Raw genomic sequence first — 6,517 nt, forward strand, 5'->3', positions numbered from 1 at the left:
AGAGACACGGGGCAGGGTCTGTCTGTAAAGCCACAGCAGGACGATGCCGGGTGGGACGATTCGCCAGGACCGGATGAAGCCAACGTCTAAGGATTTATGTTAAATAAATCCACGGTCAAAATGTTATCTGCTGTGTTGAATTACTGGCAGAGAAAAATACGCTCAAAAGGTCCGAACTGACAGGAGAAAAACCACAGTAAACAAAATTACTGTGACACATGTTTACCGTAAATAGATGGAGGCTGAGTCAGCCTTTGGACGAGCGACATCTTGTTTAAAAGTAACTTCCTTAGAAGAGTCCCTTTCAGGAGTTTATTTTGGAAAAAAAGACTGATTTCATTTATGAGAAGTATTTCAAATTACCAGAGCATTTCCTGCTAACCAAATACACAAAGGCTTTGAACCAAGTACACAAATAGACTTGAAGCAAATGCAGTATATTTCCTTTTTTTTGGTTTCCTCCATCAAATCCTTGCTGACCGTCCAGCTTGCTTCCCCGTACAGCTTTGCGGATGCTGAACATGAGAGGGAGCCGCTGTTAAATTGTTAATCCTGTCATAAAGTCACACACCTGCAGAGAGACTGAGGCAGAGAGACGCAGGTGCAGCCAGTGAGAGCGGGTCTTAACGGCTGCTCCTCAATCCTGGAAAATCCCACTAAATTTCACCAGACTGTGCTAATTAGATCTGTAGCTCATCTTCAAGGAGCGCTCAGCACCGCACACACATCGAAGCCTCATCCAACGTGAACTGAAGTCAAAAAATAAAGACAGAGAATTCTCAGTTTTCATTTGAATTTTGAAGAAACACATGAGATTCTTTGTTTCTTTATTAAAAGGCTGGGGGCAACATATTAGTTTGATTTCTGAAAAAGAGGGAAGGTAATATGAAATGCGTCACCGTGGCAAGAGGACTTTCAAAGTAAAAGCCTCTAACTTGCAAGTCTGCAGTAACACATTTTAATGTCTACCGATTAATTTCATTTTATCCCTCTGTGATAGAAATAATTCATCAAAAGAGGAGATGTGTCAATCAGAGTGGGGCAGATCCCCATCTCACCAGAAGATTGCTCTCCAGCACACGCCATTGAAGGAAAAATTGTTACGAAGCTGCAAATATTTACTTTTCTCTGTATATATTTCCAAGAAGGAGGAGGATGAAACCTCCACCAACCCATTTCCTGCTTCTCAGTATTGAGGGATTACACGTGCAAAAGCCAATATCAGGACATAAGTATTTCTTGGTAATCTTTTCTGGCAGCCTCCCAGTGTGTTACTGCTTGGTTGGAGAACTTCCTCACACTGACACGAGCATGACTGCAAGAATTTACTGTTATTTAATGGCTCTCTGAAAAACATAAATTCAGTTTGACAGTTGGCGAGAAACTCAGACAATTCAGTTGCTTTCGGGTTGAAAACAGTGTATTTAGTTAAAGACAACAAAATAAGCAGACGGATGCAAAAATTCCAAGAAGTTTCCATCACAGAGACAAGCACACGCCAACATCTTTTTTACATCAAGTGTTCTCCATCAAGCACGCAGACGTGCCGCCATGTGAAAAGCAGAGCTTCTAGAGTCTGAAAAAGGCCAAACAGGAGTGAATGATGTCTTTTTTTTTTTTCATATCTGGAAGGGTGATGTTTATTAGCTGTTTAGACCTGCAGCAAGACGACCATCGCAGTGATTCATTCACACTCGTGTTTCATTCACACTCGTGTTTCATATTTTGCTTCTTCTTTTTGCCACGCACCCACAAACAGAAAGCCTGTATTTAGCCTTTCACATCAAACAACTGACAGATAAAAAAAGATGGAGAGATAGAAAGGAAGAAAACGGATAAGATATAGCTGTGATGAGCGGCGGTGAGCTCATCCCAGTGCAGATGTGCAGTCCTGACACTGACGTCGCCGCAAACACAATGGAGCCGACAGCAGACCGACAACCCACAGCGAGTCCTCAGCGACAAAGCAACACCCAAGGCCAATAAAACGGCGGCCATGCCAGGGAGGAAGTGAGTATCGTAAACCTGCAATTTAGGACAGCTCAGACATTTTCTTGTAAACATAAAGGCCGTTTCCCAAAGCTACAAAACAAACTGGATGCCAAGGAGGGAGTTCCCTCACATTAGGTGCCTTTTCACCTGAACAGCGGCAATTGAAAACATCTCATAAACAACGGCAGGCGGCGCACGTCACGGCGGTCTGAAGCTGTCATTAGTCAGAGCCGCTCGCTTCGCTGCCATTCCTCCGCCGTGACCTCGGCCAGTGCAGAGAACAATGATTCATTGAAAGAAATGTAAAGTCTTTCTGTTTTTTGCGCTCACTGCTGTTCACTTCACACGTCTTTTCTCACATCCCTTCATCCCTGCAAGTCTCTCAAAGTCGCCGCTTGGCTTCCTGGGCCCCGCCTGTGTGTGTGTCCGAGCACACATGTGCCGTATTATACTCGCCACATAAAGGCCGAAAAGCAGCTTTTAATCCTAAAATGCAATTCCAGATGACAAATTTGTAACTGCCTAACAAAATCCCATAACAATCATTTCCTCTTGGGATTTGTTAGGCCTGAAAATCTGATCCAGGCCCGAGCAGAACACCAACACCTCTTGAATGAACATCTGTGTGAGCCTGCTGCTTTTAATGAGCCCCAACCAATGGCCAGACTTTAAATGATTCCAAATTAATGCACCTTTGTGTTTTCCCACATGGTAAGTCCATCATGTTGCCATGATCAGGTTCGATCAACGCAGGAGCTGCAGAACGAGCTGGAGGGAATAGAGACTGTGAAGCTTTAGGTTCCAGTAATGACACTGTGGACGAGAATCAAAGCTGAAGCAACACAATTCTTCATCATTGGTTAAAAAAAAAGAAAAAAAAAGAGAGAGTATTCATCTGGGATGATCAATGGATAAACCTAAACGTCAGTACAGTCAGTATCTTTAAATGAGAGTTTACAGCAAACTTTAGTTTCCCTCCTAACCAAGTTGGCTTCAGGTTACAGTTGAAGCAACTGGGAAGCATCTCGCTCTTTAATTCAATCCCGTTTATCAGTACTCACAAAACATAACACACTTTTTTCTCATTAAGAGAGATCGTACACAGCCTCGACTATAACAATAACAATGGAGGAACCAGGGTGGTGTTCTGTCCCGTCCTCTGTTCTGAATTTAACAGCCCAAATGTACGTTTACTGCCATCTGGATCACGTGCAGACACACTGCTTCATGCACCAGAGAGCTCAAGAGAGACAGTTTGAAGGAGCTTGAGTGTTTACAGCATACTGTTCTCTATTTGTTATGAGAACCACACCACTCATTAGTGGAGTGACATGCAAAAAAAAGAGAAAAAAAAACCTCAAACAAAGCGGATTTCAGTCAATCTTCAATCACGCAAAAGGACCTTAGTTGATTTGGTGATCGAGCCACAAGAAAACGTTAACTAATGGTGTGAGTTTGTGAATAATTCTTTGCAATTAATCAAATTTCAGTCACATCACAGGGTTTATGATGTGGAAAAAGGCATATTATTCAATTCAGACAGATTTTGGTATAAGAAATCAGCAAATAGACTCACATATATTAATGCAACAAAATCATGTTAATCCATTTTTTTTTTATTATTATTTTAGTTCAAGACTGCATTCTGAACAGTGGTGCAGTGGTTAGTACTTTCACCTCACAGCAAGAAAATCAGAGGTTCAAGCACTGCCTAGGGCCGAGGCCATCCTGTGTGGAGTTTGCTTGTTCTTGCACATCATTCTCTGCACAAATGGGTTTCAAAATGTGAGGTAAGTTTGAGAGTGGTTGTCCATTTTTGTCTGGACTGGCGATCTATCCATCCCAGGGCACCAGTTGCCACATTTAAACACAACACTCGTTGTTCTGTCAGAACTGGCTGAGCTGCTCCGCCTCCCATCCCCCTTCAATGAGGAGAAAGACCAGGTGGAACCACTCACCTGGTTGATGTTCCCTGCCGGCTGGATGTGGAGGAGGCACCGGTGTTGCAGCCTTGCTGCACATGAAGCGGGACGCAGCTCACCCCAAACTGTTGATTAAACAGAGAAAGCGTTCCTCTCTGTGTAACATGTGAAAAAATTCTTCACAACTATGGCTGGACAGCTGGTAAGCGCTGCGAAATGAACGGTGTTTGTGTGAATGTCTCCGCTGGCTTCACTGGACAAATGTTTGTTGCGTTCAGGAGCGCCTGGGACATTCCGGCTTCAAACGTGAACTTTGTTTAATTTTTTTTTTTTTTTCATGGAAGTGCAAAGTTTGTTGATTATTAGCTTTATTAGCTTTAGATGATTAGATACAGAAATTAATAATTATTTAAAATTTTGATGACGGTCAAGTCAAAATTTTACTTTAAAGGGACTTTAGGAGCATGTGTTGTGTGGACAGCATTTTGATTTATTACTGCATTTGTTTGCTACCACTGTTTAAACTTGATGTTCTTAGCCTATGAATTCCGGGATGCGAATCTCAACTATTGGTCCTCCAACCTATCAATCAACGCTGGAGAAATGCTTGTGTCACGCAGTCAAGCGCGCTCGTTCCGTTATCTGCGCATGCGCATTCAGAGTGTTTATGTAGCCCGTTAGTTTCGGTTTCAGCCAGTACTTACCGATCGCGAGTCTGACATAATGAAACTGTAACTGTTTCGGAAAATAAGCTTTATGAGCGAGGCCAATTGCAGAAACAGTAAACAGGGGAAGATGAGCTCGCGCTTCCGACATTGATAGGCGTTTCCTCTGGAGGAGCGGTAGAGCAGGTAGGATGGTCTGGCGCATGCGCGTTTTTCAAAAAGCGAGTAACAGACGTTTGGCTTTGTCTTTTGAGAAAATCGTCCACTGTACCTTTAAAGCTATACTTCAACATTTTGGCAAATTGGCCCATTTAGCGCAATTCTTTAGTCATTTCAAACAGCATACTTACTTTTTTGTGAGGGCGAGCTGTTGTTTATCTAGAGGTGAATCGGGGAAGGTTTTCGGGATGGACACAATGGAAGTGGATGGTATTTTTGGTTCCCCTCGTCAAACTCATCAAATACAAAATCCAACAACCCCAAAACACTTTGGTGGACACGTTATAATCTGCACATTCACTACACTGTGGAACACCAACAAATAATATTGTAGCGTTATGGCACTGAAGCAAATACTGGGAACTACTTTTTCTTTTGAAATCACTACGCCCAGACGTCATGTTTAGTAAGTAGTTCCGTCTTAGCAATCTTCGCATAAACAACTCAATCTCGTAATTTTGCATTAATATTTCACAGTGTAGTGAATGTGGGGCTTATAACGTGTCCATCAAAGTGTTTTGGGGTTGTTGGACTGTGTATTTGATGAGTTTGACGAGGCGGAACAAAAATAATGTTCATCTCCATTGTGTCCGTCCCGAAAACCTTCCCCGACTCACCTCTGAATAAACAATAGCTTGCCCTCACAAAAAAAGTAAGTATGCTGTTCGAAATGACTAAGGAATTACGCTAAATGGGCCAATTTGCCAAAATGTTGAAGTATCGCTTTAAGCTGTTAAACCCGAGGGTCTTTGGAGGCAAGGTTCACCTGAAAACACCTATCTATATTAAATCAACAAGATCTCCTCAATTATTAGGACAATATGCTCAAGCTTGGTCTCAATTTATAACTAAGACCTCATAGAATATAATTCCATTGTAAGAAATACTGAATTTTAACATGCCTGAGCAACTTTGACTGAAGTAACGGGAAACATTTTTTTACTCATGCCTAATTTTTTTCAGATTACGTATTGGAAGCCACCATGATAACAATGAAGCCAGTCATAAAGACGCCACTGCCTGCATCCAGCAACTCCTTGACTGCAACTAAAACAAATTGTGGGAATTGCACAAAGCACATAGATTTGTGTTTAGTGTTTAGTTTGGATAGTACCAGGCGAACCCTCCATTTGGCCACTTGGATAACAACCTGTGCAATGGGTTTTTACGTCTTTGAAAGGAATCTGACTATGAAATACTTTAAATCACATCACATTCTGGCGCATGACGCTCTTTCACTTTTCCGTGGCCACAAAATGGTGAGGAAATGTATGTTGTTTGGTGTGAATAGTTGTGGGATTTGGTGAAGTGTGTGTGAGAAACATGCGATCTAAGGTGCTGGCAGTGAAATGTGAAGATCAGTTTTCGGGTTGTTTTGCCCCTGACGGGAGGCGGTTGGCTCAGAGAATATTATGCTTAGTGACATCTTAAAGTGTAGTTTTTCTAGTTTCATATGATAGCCAACATGTTGGGGGGGGGAGCAAACGGATCTTACGTTCTGTTGTTTTGTAATGGGAGGAGTGGCTGACGGGGATGTGGGAAATTGTTGCATATGGATTTTAAAGTTGTTATAAAACAAATGCTCTGTTATCAAAGTGCAGGGGGAGTGCTCTTTTAGTGGGATTAATTCTTCTTTTTAGAGACACAATTGAATGAACTTATCCCCACAGAACTTTACTCACTTTACACACATGCATTCAGCTGTTGGACCTGGTACCG

This window comes from Salarias fasciatus, chromosome 20 (genome assembly GCF_902148845.1).
Source record: "Salarias fasciatus chromosome 20, fSalaFa1.1, whole genome shotgun sequence".
In the NCBI taxonomy this organism is placed as follows: Eukaryota; Metazoa; Chordata; class Actinopteri; order Blenniiformes; family Blenniidae; genus Salarias; species Salarias fasciatus.